Below are 14,745 nucleotides of genomic sequence, written 5' to 3' on the forward strand. Positions count from 1 at the left end.
ACATTGTGGAACTCAGTAGTTTTTCAACAGGACAATGACCCAACACACCTCCAGGCTGTGTAAGCGCTATTTGACCAAGAAGGAGCATGATGGAGTGCTGCATCAGGTTACCTGTCCTCCACAATCACCTGACCTCAACCCAATTGAGATGGTTTGGGATAAGTTGGACCGCAGAGTGAAGGAAAAACAGCCAACAAGTGCTCAGCATATGTGGGAAATCTGTTGTAAAAGCATTCCAGGTGAAGCTGGTTGAGAGAATGGCAAGAGTGTGCAAAGCTGTCAAGGCAAAGGTGGCTACTTTGAAGAATCTCACATATAAAATATATTTTGATTTGTTTAACACTTTTTTTTTTGCTTAATACATGATTCCAATGTAGAACATAGTAAAAATAAAGGAAAATCCTTGAATGAGTAGGTGTGTCCAAACATTTGACTTATACTGTATATATACTGTATTCGGTTGTACACAGAGGGCCGCTGGCGTGTCTGTGTGCGTGCCTTTGTGTGTGTGTGACCATGTTCCCTTTGATGCGCAGGAGTAGGATGGCATTATTATTTATTCATTTCTGTGTTGTTCTTATTTCCTCGCTGCCGACTGAAAATCATGCCATTCCATTTCAGACTGCATCATGGGTAATTTAGTCACTGTAGCAGAGATACCCTAGACACATGTCCCCAGTCGTAATTCTGATTTGTAGACGCTGTCTTTCTCAGCCCAGACCAAGGCTATGTCCCAAATGGCACCATATGAGCCCTATTTTCTACGTAGTGCACAACTTTTGTCCAATATATATGGTCATTTGGTCCGCACCTGTCTCTGGTGCTAACCAGACCTCATCTCTCTGGTGTTGTTACCAGTTGTCTTCTCTCCTGTAGGGCTGACAATGTGTACACTTTAGCCCTGTAACGAGAGATTTCTGGGTTTCTACACACCCAAGTGTTTGTGTGTGTGTGTGCATGTGTATGTGCACTATGTTTCTGTGTGTGTGTGTGTGTGTGTGTGTGTGTGTGTGTGTGTGTGTGTGTGTGTGTGTGTGTGTGTGTGTGTGGGGGTGGGGGCGTGTGTGTGTCGGAGCCAGCGTTAGCTGCAGGTCCTAATGAACAGCCTGATGCCTCTGGGCACGCTGCCTGAGATTGGAGTCCAGGCTCCGACACACACACACACAAATACACACGCACATACACCCACAGCCGCCATGCTGCCCAATTCCAATGCCTCAATTAGCCAGGTCTAGTGGAGCTGTCTACTGCTTTCACTGTTATTGTGTCTGTCATGAGACGCAGGGGGTCGGAGCATTACCTGGAGAGAGGGGAGGAAGGAAATGGGCTGTGTGTGTGTGTGTGTGTGTGTGTGTGTGTGTGTGTGTGTGTGTGTGTGTGTGTGTGTGTGTGTGTGTGTGTGTGTGTGTGTGTGTGTGTGTGTGTGTGTGTGTGTGTGTGTGTGTGTGTGTGTGTGTGTGTGTGTGTGTGTGTGGTCATTCTGTATGCACCTGTTTGTGAGTGTCTCTGTCTATGCATGTGTCTCTCTCTCGGTTCCTGTATCTGTAACTGTGTGGTGTAAAGATGGTTGGCTGTCCCCTGTAGCAGCAGCTCTAACCCAGTAGATCAATAATGTATGTGTGTTTGTCAGGAAGCTCTGCAGAAGATTTGACAGAAGAACACCATGTGCCGGGAGGTGACCGTTGAGCTCAGTAGCCATGGAAGAGTGGCATCCGCTTCTGGAAGACTGGCATCCGCTCTGACGTCTATCTGGTGGGCAGGAGAGACGCTATGCTGCCACACTGCACCCAGCCTTACACACTTAGGCAGAGACGCAGAAAATATATGCACAAGCACACACGCTCATGCAGCAAATAGATGCAAGCACATGCACACAGACACAGAGACACAGAAGTATTCACACTCGCACACTGTACCCACGCTCACAGAGACACACACATACACACACAGATGTACACTACCAGCAGTTTCTTTTCTGCCATCACACCATAACATCACCCACGCATAGCAAAGACACACACATGGATTGCAGTTTGTTGTCAGGTCTGATATGTGGCCGGTAGCTAGAGGCTTCCATTGATGACATCCCAGCCCAATCATTCTCACAAACACACTCTTACCCACACACACACACACACACACACACACACACACACACACACACACACACACACACACACACACACACACACACACACACACACACACACACACACACACACACACACACACACACACACACACACACACACACACACACACACACACACACACACACACACACACACCTTTTTCCAACTGAGGACTCAGTGAGTAAATTGGTCTGGGAGTGGACCCATGCGGATGTTGTCTGAGCCACTAAGCCAGTCAGGCAGGCAGTAAGGCTGTAGCCTAGTCTGATGAGTTGAGACACGGTCTTGCTTTGTTAATTGGCTAGTTAACAAGGCCTTGGAGTAGTGTGGTCATGCCCTGTGGATGGGTGCAGGCCAGCAGGGTGCACACTGTGGGCGGCAGGTGGGCAGGCGAGGGCCAGGGGTGGGCTAACAGATTGGGCTGCGTGGGTTAGCGGTTAGTGCAGAGAGAGAGAGGACATAACAGAGAGAGAGATGGAGCAGAGAAAGGGAAAGAGAGGGAAACGCAGATCATTTAACTGACCTGTAGGAACCCTGGGCCCCCTGCAAGGCCCCCGGTAAACACTAATTAGAACTTGCAGCTCAGCCTGCTCTTTGTGGTGGCGCGGGGTTAATGGATGTTCCACCCGCTACACAATGCTCCCCACACTGTTCTCCAGTCTGGCTTGATAAGACTCCTGCTAATGATAGCTCTCATTGGTTACACTCTCTCTCTCATTTTCTTGCTCAGTCTCTCTCACTCTCCAGCTCTGTCTATAGCTTGGTCTCACTCTCTTTATCGCTCTCACTCTCTCTTTATCTCTTTATTTATCTCCCTCTCTCTAACTTTATCTCACTGCCTCTGCATCTCTCCTCTCTTCCTCACTCTGTTTCTCTTTTAGCTCCTTCCTTCTTTCTTTGTTTGACAATTTTGAGAGATGTGATTCAGTGACAGAAACAGGAAAAGCCTGTCTGTTAGTTTCTTCAGGCACATTTGTGTCAACATGTTGAAATAGCGGTCTTGATTCGTTCGTGACAAAATGTGAATTTCCCTCACAACTCTCATTTCTCTTCATGGTGAGAACACACACTTATTGGGCTTTTGATTATTGAATCTCCCTCTGTCGGAGCACCACTTAATAAATAATGACCAGCTGATTGATTTGACATGTTCTCTCTCTCGCTCTCCCTCTCCTCTACTCTCTGTCGCTGTATCTCTATTCTTTCTCTTGCTCTGTGTCGCTCTCTCTCTCTACCTCCCTCCGCCCATCTCTCGCTCGCTCTCTCCCCTCTCTCGTTCTCTCTCTCCCCTCTCTGTTATTCTCCGCAGCATGCCATGATGTGTTCAGTGTTGACCCACCACGTCTGATACCACCACTGTCTGAAGCACCTGGACAAGCTGATTGGCTACGTTTTCAAGGAGGTCTGCCTAATACAGGCGAGACACACAAACACGCACGCGCTCAGCCTGCCAGCGGAACATCACAGCAGGAAATAGTCGGGTAAGGACAGGTAATGGTAATCAACACTTACTCTACAAGTCATACATGCCCCTGTAGCAGCCCGCAGCATGTCTATGTGTGTGTAACTGCTGTGTGCTGTAATGATATTCTCCAGGATACAACACAATGTAACACACAGACAGTGTAGTCTTCCAGAATGTAACCATTCTCAAATGAAGGGGCCGAGCCATGGATGCAAGGACTCACCATCCATGTTATCAAAATTGTAGTTTTAACCATATTTTGATGCTTAATATTGTTTGTTTACATGTAGTTTGTTTACAAACATTGGAGTAAAACAAGCTTATATTTTGGGTTCTGATGTGGTACAACAGTTGAACTAAGCTCATGAGGCATTTGTTATATTTTTTAGTAATCAATGGGCACATGTCATTAATTTATAAGTCCAAAAATAGATTTAGGAACTGTGGAGTACCCCTTTTTAAAGAGAAGGTTGCCCCACTCAAGGCCCTCTTAGTCATTCCTTGTTGAACAAGGGAGAGCTCAGATTTTTGTTTTGAATGTCTCTGAAAAAGTGTTCTATTGAAAAAATGTGGTTACCAGCTAGCTAAGATTTTTTTTTTATTGGCATCAGTTGCTGGGAGTGCTGCTCGGCCCTGTAATTTCGTGATTCATGGGAAAGGCCATTTGGTCGTGCCCAATCTGCCAGGGCACCAAGGTCATTAACCAAATAGCCAATTGAGAGATTAAATTGATTTGAAAACTGAAAAACATGAGCTATTCTGTTAAGAAAAACAAAAGTGTATGAAAAATAAATAATTAGCCTACATGTCAAAGTATTGGCTGCAGCCTGTCATGTTCAGACCTATGCTTACATGAGGGAGGTGCCTGAAAAGGTAGCCAAATTTATACAGCTCATGAAACATGAGACCATCACTTTACATATTGCGTTTAAATTGTTGTTCACTATACAGTACCAGTCAAAAGTTTGGACACCTACTCATTCAAGGGCTTTTCTTGATTTGTACTATTTTATACATTGTAGAATACTAGTGAAGACATCAAAAATACAAAATAACACATATGAATCATGCAGTAACTTAAAGTGTCAAAATATCAAAATATATCATATATTTTTCAAAGTAGACACCCTTTGCCTTTATCAGGTATCAAGGTAAGACCCAAGTGCAGACTGTGTGAAGTAACAATGTTTATTGTAACAGGGGCAGGCAAACGACAGGCCAAGGCAGGCAGGGGATGATAATCCAGAATAGAAGCAAAGGTACAGGACCGCAGTCAGGCTGAACAGAACAGACAGCGTGGTCAGAACAGGCAGAGTGGTCAGGCGGATGGGTACAGGGTCAGGACAGGCAGTCAGACATGGTTTTGAATCTAGACACTGAAAAGGTAGGAAAAACACAGAGGGAACGGGGCAACAGAGACGAACAGCAGAGGGGCTAATGATCTTGCAGCGGAAGAAAAAGCTATCGGTTTCTAGGGGTATAGCCACAGCACTATAGCAGCATGCCAGCGCCTCAGGCTTGACCTTCTTGGATACCGGTCGGTGCTTAAGAAGCAAAGTGGCCCGGGCCTTACTGAACCCCTCCTGGAGGTCCTGGTATTCTGCGGAGCTGGCGGAGAGGTCTGGGGCAATTTCGAAGCCCACAGGAAGACATCCCGGGGCAGGCAGAGCTGACTTCAGGCAATGAGTGTGGCACGATGGGCTCCAGTCCACGACGGAACCAGTAGCCCAGTCAATGGAGGGATTGTGTCACTGGAGCCAAGAGAATTCCATTACCACGGGAACCTGCGGAGACTCAACCAGCAGGAATTGGATCATCTTGCTGTGGTTCCCCGAAACTCGTAGGTTGTCCAGCGCTCTAACACCCATGGTAATGAAGAGGCGTTGAATGGGGAAGCCCAGCTCAGACGCCAGGGTAATGTCCATGAGACTCACATCGGCCCCCGAGTCATTGAATACCTGAATAGACTTGGGCTGGTCGCCCCACAGCAGGGTGGCATGGAGAGGGGGGCGGGAAAGGGGATAAGAACCATTATCTTTTAGAACCACCAGTGTACTCACTCCAACGAATGGGCAAGGTCTCCTGAAGGGACAAGTAGAAGCATGTGTTTCAGACATAAGGAAGTGGATGGCTGCACACTTTCTACTTTTAAACTCGGACAAAACAGAGATGCTTGTTCTTGGTCCCAAGAAACAAAGAGATCTTCTGTTGAATCTGATAATTAATCTTAATGGTTGTACAGTCGTCTCAAATAAAACTGTGAAGGACCTCGGCGTTACTATGGACCCTGATGTCTCTTTTGAAGAACATATCAAGACTGTTTCAAGGACAGCTTTTTTCCATCTACGTAACATTGCAAAAATCTGAAACTTTCTGGCTACCCGGATAAAGCACTAAATAAACTTCACTTAGTGCTAAATACGGTTGCTAGAATCCTGACTAGAACCAAAAATTACTTAGTAAGGATTACTTACCCTTACTTACCCTATCCTAGGTATTCCTTGAAGAGGTGGGGTTTCAGGTGTCTCCGGAAGGTGGTGATTGACTCCGCTGTCCTGGCGTCGTGAGGGAGTTTGTTCCACCATTGGGGGCCAGAGCAGCGAACAGTTTTGACTGGGCTGAGCGGGAACTGTACTTCCTCAGTGGTAGGGAGGCGAGCAGGCCAGAGGTGGATGAACGCAGTGCCCTTGTTTGGGTGTAGGGCCTGATCAGAGCCTGGAGGTACTGAGGTGCCGTTCCCCTCACAGCTCCGTGGCGAGCACCATGGTCTTGTAGCGGATGCGAGCTTCAACTGGAAGCCAGTGGAGAGAGCGGAGGAGCGGGGTGACGTGAGAGAACTTGGGAAGGTTGAACACCAGACGGGCTGCGGCGTTCTGGATGAGTTGTAGGGGTTTAATGGCACAGGCAGGGAGCCCAGCCAACAGCGAGTTGCAGTAATCAAGACGGGAGATGACAAGTGCCTGGATTAGGACCTGCGCCGCTTCCTGTGTGAGGCAGGGTCGTACTCTGCGGATGTTGTAGAGCATGAACCTACAGGAACGGGACACCGCCTTGATGTTAGTTGAGAACGTCAGGGTGTTGTCCAGGATCACGCCAAGGTTCTTAGCGCTCTGGGAGGAGGACACAATGGAGTTGTCAACCGTGATGGCGAGATCATGGAACGGGCAGTCCTTCCCCGGGAGGAAGAGGAGCTCCGTCTTGCTGAGGTTCAGCTTGAGGTGGTGATCCGTCATCCACACTGATATGTCTGCCAGACATGCAGAGATGCGATTCGCCACCTGGTCATCAGAAGGGGGAAAGGAGAAGATTAATTGTGTGTCGCCTGCATAGCAATGATAGGAGAGACCATGTGAGGTTATGACAGAGCCAAGTGACTTGGTGTATAGCGAGAATAAGAGAGGGCCTAGAACAGAGCCCTGGGGGACACCAGTGGTGAGAGCGCGTGGTGAGGAGACAGATTCTCGCCACGCCACCTGGTAGGAGCGACCTGTCAGGTAGGACGCAATCAAGCGTGGGCCGCGCCGGAGATGCCCAACTCGGAGAGGGTGGAGAGGAGGATCTGATGGTTCACAGTATCGAAGGCAGCCGATAGGTCTAGAAGGATGAGAGCAGAGGAGAGAGAGTTAGCTTTAGCAGTGCGGAGCGCCTCCGTGATACAGAGAAGAGCAGTCTCAGTTGAATGACTAGTCTTGAAACCTGACTGATTTGGATCAAGAAGGTCATTCTGAGAGAGATAGCGGTAGAGCTGGCCAAGGACGGCACGCTCAAGAGTTTTGGAGAGAAAAGAGAGAAGGGATACTGGTCTGTAGTTGTTGACATCGGAGGGATCGAGTGTAGGTTTTTTCAGAAGGGGTGCAACTCTCGCTCTCTTGAAGACGGGAGGGACGTAGCCAGCGGTCAGGGATGAGTTGATGAGCGAGGTAAGGTAAGGGAGAAGGTCTCCGGAAATGGTCTGGAGAAGAGAGGAGGGGATAGGGTCAAGCGGGCAGGTTGTTGGGCGGCCGGCCGTCACAAGACGCGAGATTTCATCTGGAGAGAGAGGGAGAAAGAGGTCAGAGCATAGGGTAGGGCAGTGTGAGCAGAACCAGCGGTGTCGTTTGACTTAGCAAACGAGGATCGGATGTCATCGACCTTCTTTTCAAAATGGTTGACGAAGTCATCTGCAGAGAGGGAGGAGGGAGGGGGGAGGATTCAGGAGGGAGGAGAAGGTGGCAAAGAGCTTCCTAGGGTTAGAGGCAGATGCTTGGAATTTAGAATGGTAGAAAGTGGCTTTAGCAGCAGAGACAGAGGAGGAAAATGTAGAGAGGAGGGAGTGAAAGGATGCCAGGTCCGCAGGGAGGCGAGTTTTCCTCCATTTCCGCTCGGCTGCCCGGAGCCCTGTTCTGTGAGCTCGCAATGAGTCGTCGAGCCACGGAGCGGGAGGGGAGGACCGAGCCGGCCTGGAGGATAGGGGACATAGGGAGTCAAAGGATGCAGTAAGGGAGGAGAGGAGGGTTGAGGAGGCAGAATCAGGAGATAGGTTGGAGAAAGTTTGAGCAGAGGGAAGAGAAGATAGGATGGAAGAGGAGAGAGTAGCGGGGAGAGAGAGCGAAGATTGGGACGGCGCGATACCATCCGAGTAGGGGCAGTGTGGGAAGTGTTGGATGAGAGCGAGAGGGAAAAGGATACAAGGTAGTGGTCGGAGACTTGGAGGGGAGTTGCAATGAGGTTAGTGGAAGAACAGCATCTAGTAAAGATGAGGTCAAGCGTATTGCCTGCCTTGTGAGTAGGGGGGAGGGTGAGAGGGTGAGGTCAAAAGAGGAGAGGAGTGGAAAGAAGGAGGCAGCGAGGAATGAGTCAAAGGTAGACGTGGGGAGGTTAAAGTCGCCCAGAACTGTGAGAGGTGAGCCGTCCTCAGGAAAGGAGCTTATCAAGGCATCAAGCTCATTGATGAACTCTCCGAGGGAACCTGGAGGGCGATAAATGATAAGGATGTTAAGCTTGAAAGGGCTGGTAACTGTGACAGCATGGAATTCAAAGGAGGCAATAGACAGATGGGTAAGGGGAGAAAGAGAGAAAGACCACTTGGGAGAGATGAGGATCCCGGTGCCACCACCCCGCTGACCAGAAGCTCTCGGGGTGTGCGAGAACACGTGGGCGGACGAGGAGAGAGCAGTAGGAGTAGCAGTGTTATCTGTGGTGATCCATGTTTCCGTCAGTGCCAAGAAGTCAAGGGACTGGAGGGAGGCATAGGCTGAGATGAACTCTGCCTTGTTGGCCGCAGATTGGCAGTTCCAGAGGCTACCAGAGACCTGGAACTCCACGTGGTCGTACGCGCTGGGACCACCAGGTTAGGGTGGTCGCGGCCACGCGGTGTGGAGCGTTTGTATGGTCTGTGCAGAGAGGAGAGAACAGGGATAGACAGACACATAGTTGACAGGCTACAGAAAAGGCTACGCTAATGCAAGGAAATTGGAATGACAAGCGGACTACACGTCTCGAATGTTCAGAAAGTTAAGCTTACGTAGCAAGAATCTTATTGACTAAAATGATTAAAATGATACAGTACTGCTAAAGTAGGCTAGCTGGCAGTAGCTGCGTTGTTGACACTACACTAATCAAGTCGTTCCGTTGAGTGTAATAATTCTACAGTGCTGCTATTCGGGGCTAGCTGGCTAGCTAGCAGTGTTGTTTACGTTACGTTGAGTTAAAAGAACGACAATAGCTGGCTAGCTAACCTAGGGAATCGGTCTAGACTACACAATTATCTTTGAAACAAAGACGGCTATGCAGCTAGCCACGATCAAACAAATCAAACCGCTGCACTGCAATGAAACGAAAATGTGAAACCACCTGACCGGGTTGTTGAATTCATCTTTGTGGGCTATACTCGGCCTTGTCTCAGGATGGTAGGTTGGTGGTTGAAGATATCCCTCTAGTGGTGTGGGGGCTGTGCTTTGGCAAAGTGGGTGGGGTTATATCCTTCCTGTTTGGCCCTGTCCGGTGGTGTCATCGGATGGAGCCACAGTGTCTCCTGACCCCTCCTGTCTCAGCCTCCAGTATTTATGCCGCAGTAGTTAATGTGTCGGGGGGCTAGGGTCCGTTTGTTATATCTGGAGTACTTCTCCTGTCCTATCCGGTGTCCTGTGTGAATTTAAGTGTGCTCTCTCTCTAATTCTCTCTTTCTCTCTTTCTTTCTCTCTCTCTCTCTCTCTCTCTCTCTCGGGGGACCTGAGCCCTAGGACCATACCTCAGGACGACCTGACATCATGACTCCTTGCTGTCCCCAGTCCACCTGGCCGTGCTGCTGCTCCAGTTTCAACTGTTCTGCCTGTGATTATTATTATTTGACCATGCTGGTCATTTATGAACATTTGAACATCTTGGTCATGTTCTGTTATAATCTCCACCCGGCACAGCCAGAAGAGGACTGGCCACCCCACATAGCCTGGTTCCTCTCTAGGTTTCTTCGTAGGTTTTGGCCTTTCTAGGGAGTTTTTCCTAGCCACCGTGCTTCTACACCTGCATTGCTTGCTGTTTGGGGTTTTAGGCTGGGTTTCTGTACAGCACTTTGAGATGTCAGCTGATGTACGAAGGGCTATATGAATACATTTGATTTGATAAAACACAAATTACTGTCAGTACCGCAATACAGACAACTCTGGGTCTCAAGTCTGCGTATGTTTTCGGATGGAGACAACCTAGACCCGCCGAGCTGCATCGACTAGGGAAAATATGCATTGTCAGTCTCCGGAGGCTCTTGGAGAGACTCGGGTAAGCTCAGATCCTCCTGGCAGTCGTAGCGGCCGGGGACTTCCAGAGTTCATCAGCTGTAAGGTGGGATCCCTGAGTGAGCGACTGGGACCGCAATTGGACCGCTTCTCCCTCCTTCGTTCCCATAGCCGACCATCGATCCGGATGGTTAAAGGGACGAGTGAGTTGAAATCCGTTGATAGTTCTCGGGCTGCCAGTACAACCTTTACCTCTTCCGATAATCTGTTCAGGAGCGTGTCGAACAGCGCTTGCGGGTTCCAAGTACTCTCCGCTGCTAGCTTGCAGAACTCCACCGTATAGTCTGCCACACTGAGGGTGTCCTGCCGAAGCTGGAGTAACTTCTGGTAAGCCTCTCTCCCGGACACCGGAGCCTCAAACTTTTCTCACCTCTGCCGCGAATACCTCCAGACTGAGGCAGACGTTGGATTGTTGCTCCCACACCACCGTGACCCAGGCAAGTGCCATCCCGGACATCAGTGTAATAATGTACTCTATCTTTGAGTGGTCCATGGTGAACGAAGAGAGGGAGAGAAAGGCCCGGCAGGTTCTGGAATCTCCATTATAGCGATCCTTGGGTGGTTAGCGGGGTTCCCGGGAAATCAGTGATGTGCTGCTACCACCCGGGTTATAGAGGGGCTGGGAGGTTAGCATCGTGGTAGGCTGCCTAGTAGGCAACCCACAAAATTGCTTCAGCAATGCGTCCAAGGCTAGGTCGTAATGTTGGGCCACGGCCTGGAACCCTTCCATCAGACAGTGAAGCAACTCCTCAGGCCTACCAATAGTGGCTCCTTGGGAGGAGATGGAGTTGCTGAGCTGGATCAAGTCTGTTGGGTCAGTCATGGCCAGTTCGTACTATCAGGTATCAAGTTAAGACCCAAGTGCAGACTGTGTGAAGTAAAAATGTTTATTGTAACAACAGGGGTAGGCAGACGACAGGTCAAATGAACAGGAAGGCAGGCAGGCAGACTCATCAGAGGAAAGGACAGATTTCCACCGGTCTGATGTCCATTGCTAGTGTTTCTTGGCCCAAGTAAGTATCTTCTTATTGGCATCCTTTAGTAGTGGTTTCTTTGCAGGAATTTGCACACGAAGGCCTGATTCACGCCGTCTCTTCTGAACAGTTGATGTTGAGATGTGTCTGTTTCTTGAACTCTGTGAAGCATTCATTTGGCTGCAACCTGAGGTTCAGTTAACTCTAATGAACTTATCTGTTGCAGCAGGATCACTTCCAAGATGGCTTAGCAGTAAGTCGTCCTGTCGTGTCGTGTCCCCTGTATATATCGTTTCTTTTTCGTTTTTTACATATTTTTCTTCGCATATCTCTTTAAAATCTTTTTGCTAAACCTAAGCTTCCAAATACTCTCCTGCAACCCGCCTCACCCAATGTAGCTATTTTTCCTAAAGTATTTATATTTACTTCGGAACCAGAACCCCTCAACTGAAGCTCAACTGAAGCTATCCAGCTAACCACCAGCCATGCTAGCGGTCTTCAGCTAACCGGTCATCAGCTAACCTTCAGCCCGGAAAGCTCTCACCAGTTCGAACAACGCGACTCTAACCAGAGCATAACGGACGTATTTACTGGATCTTCACAACTAGCTGTCTAGCTATCTACAAACTGTTAGCTTGCTAGCAAAGACCTGCTAACCGTCTGCATCGCCGCGTCCCAAACACCCATATTTACTTTCTATCTCTTTTTGATTTTTAATTTGTTTATACCTTCCGGAAACCTGCCTCACCCAATGTGATATGGAATCGCTATTATTTTAAATTTTTAGAACACACTCAAGAACCTCCAGAAGCTAACCAGCTAACTAGCTACAAGCTATTTAGTCATTGTTAGTTTTTTTTTAACCTGGATAACACTCGCCAGTCCAGCTTCCCTGCCCCATCCACCGCTGCCCCTGGACACTGATCTCTTGGCCACATAGCTGATGCACGCTGGACTGTCCATTTATCACGGTACTCCATTCTGCTTGTTTGTTTTATCTGTTGGCCCCGTTGCCTAGTCAACGCCATTTTACCTGCTGTTGTCGTGCTAGCTGATTAGCTGTTGCTGTCTAACCTACTGTTTTAGCTAGCTTTCCCAATTCAACACCTGTGATTACTGTATGCCTCGCTGTATGTCTCTCTCAAATGTCAATATGCCTTGTATACTGTTGTTCATGTTAGTTATCATTGTTTTAGTTCACAATGGAGCCCCTAGTTCCACTCTTCATACCCCTGATAACTCCTTTGTCCCACCTCCCTCACATGCGGTGACCTCACCCATTACAACCAGCATGTCCAGAGATACAACCTCTCTCATCTTCACCCGGGGCCTGGGCTTACCTCCGCTGTACCCGCACCCCACCATACCCCTGTCTGCGCATTATGCCCTGAATATATTCTACCATGCCCAGAAACCTGCTCCTCTTATTCTCTGTCCCCAACGCTCTAGGCGACCAGTTTTGATAGCCTTTAGCCGCACCCTCATACAACTCCTTCTCTGTTCCGCGGGTGATGTGGAGGTAAACCCAGGCCCCGCAAGTCACCAGGCACCCTCATTTGTTGACTTCTGTGATCGAAAAAGCCTTGGTTTCATGCATGTCAACATCAGAAGCCTCCTCCCTAAGTTTGTTTTACTCACTGCTTTAGCACACTCTGCTAACCCTGATGTCCTTGCTGTGTCTGAATCCTGGCTCAGGAAGGCCACCAAAAATTCAGAGATTTCCATACCCAACTATAACATCTTCCGTCAAGATAGAACTGCCAAAGGGGGAGGAGTTGCAGTCTACTGCAGAGATAGCCTGCAAAGTAATGTCATACTTTCCAGGTCCATACCCAAACAGTTCGAAATACTAATTTTGAAAATTACTCTCTCCAGAAATAAGTCTCTCACTGTTGCCGCCTGCTACCGACCCCCTCAGCTCCCAGCTGTGCCCTGGACACCATTTGTGAATTGATCGCCCCCATCTAGCTTCAGAGTTTGTTCTGTTAGGTGACCTAAACTGGGATATGCTTAACACATTTACATTTACATTTAAGTCATTTAGCAGACGCTCTTATCCAGAGCGACTTACAAATTGGTGCATACACCTTATGACAACCAGTGGAACAGCCACTTGCATCTAAATCTTGTTGGGGGAGAAGGGGGTGAGAAGGATTACTTACCCTTACTTACCCTATCCTAGGTATTCCTTGAAGAGGTGGGGTTTCAGGTGTCTCCGGAAGGTGGTGATTGACTCCGCTGTCCTGGCGTCGTGAGGGAGTTTGTTCCACCATTGGGGGGCCAGAGCAGCGAACAGTTTTGACTGGGCTGAGCGGGAACTATACTTCCTCAGTGGTAGGGAGGCGAGCAGGCCAGAGGTGGATGAACGCAGTGCCCTTGTTTGGGTGTAGGGCCTGATCAGAGCCTGGAGGTACTGAGGTGCCGTTCCCCTCACAGCTCCGTAGGCGAGCACCATGGTCTTGTAGCGGATGCGAGCTTCAACTGGAAGCCAGTGGAGAGAGCGGAGGAGCGGGGTGACGTGAGAGAACTTGGGAAGGTTGAACACCAGACGGGCTGCGGCGTTCTGGATGAGTTGTAGGGGTTTAATGGCACAGGCAGGGAGCCCAGCCAACAGCGAGTTGCAGTAATCAAGACGGGAGATGACAAGTGCCTGGATTAGGACCTGCGCCGCTTCCTGTGTGAGGCAGGGTCGTACTCTGCGGATGTTGTAGAGCATGAACCTACAGGAACGGGACACCGCCTTGATGTTAGTTGAGAACGTCAGGGTGTTGTCCAGGATCACGCCAAGGTTCTTAGCGCTCTGGGAGGAGGACACAGTGGAGTTGTCAACCGTGATGGCGAGATCATGGAACGGGCAGTCCTTCCCCGGGAGGAAGAGGAGCTCCGTCTTGCTGAGGTTCAGCTTGAGGTGGTGATCCGTCATCCACACTGATATGTCTGCCAGACATGCAGAGATGCGATTCGCCACCTGGTCATCAGAAGGGGAAAGGAGAAGATTAATTGTGTGTCGTCTGCATAGCAATGATAGGAGAGACCATGTGAGGTTATGACAGAGCCAAGTGACTTGGTGTATAGCGAGAATAAGAGAGGGCCTAGAACAGAGCCCTGGGGGACACCAGTGGTGAGAGCGCGTGGTGAGGAGACAGATTCTCGCCACGCCACCTGGTAGGAGCGACCTGTCAGGTAGGACGCAATCCAAGCGTGGGCCGCGCCGGAGATGCCCAACTCGGAGAGGGTGGAGAGGAGGATCTGATGGTTCACAGTATCGAAGGCAGCCGATAGGTCTAGAAGGATGAGAGCAGAGGAGAGAGAGTTAGCTTTAGCAGTGCGGAGCGCCTCCGTGATACAGAGAAGAGCAGTCTCAGTTGAATGACTAGTCTTGAAACCTGACTGATTTGGATCAA

The 14,745-nt window shown here is 49.3% G+C and overlaps 1 pseudogene; it reads left to right on the forward strand.

The window, feature by feature from the left end:
* Positions 1 to 14,745, forward strand: part of LOC118382967 (ribonuclease 3-like) — a 165,786-nt pseudogene that overhangs the window by 20,598 nt on the left and 130,443 nt on the right.

The sequence above is a fragment of the Oncorhynchus keta genome, chromosome 4, assembly GCF_023373465.1.
Source record: "Oncorhynchus keta strain PuntledgeMale-10-30-2019 chromosome 4, Oket_V2, whole genome shotgun sequence".
In the NCBI taxonomy this organism is placed as follows: domain Eukaryota; kingdom Metazoa; phylum Chordata; class Actinopteri; order Salmoniformes; family Salmonidae; genus Oncorhynchus; species Oncorhynchus keta.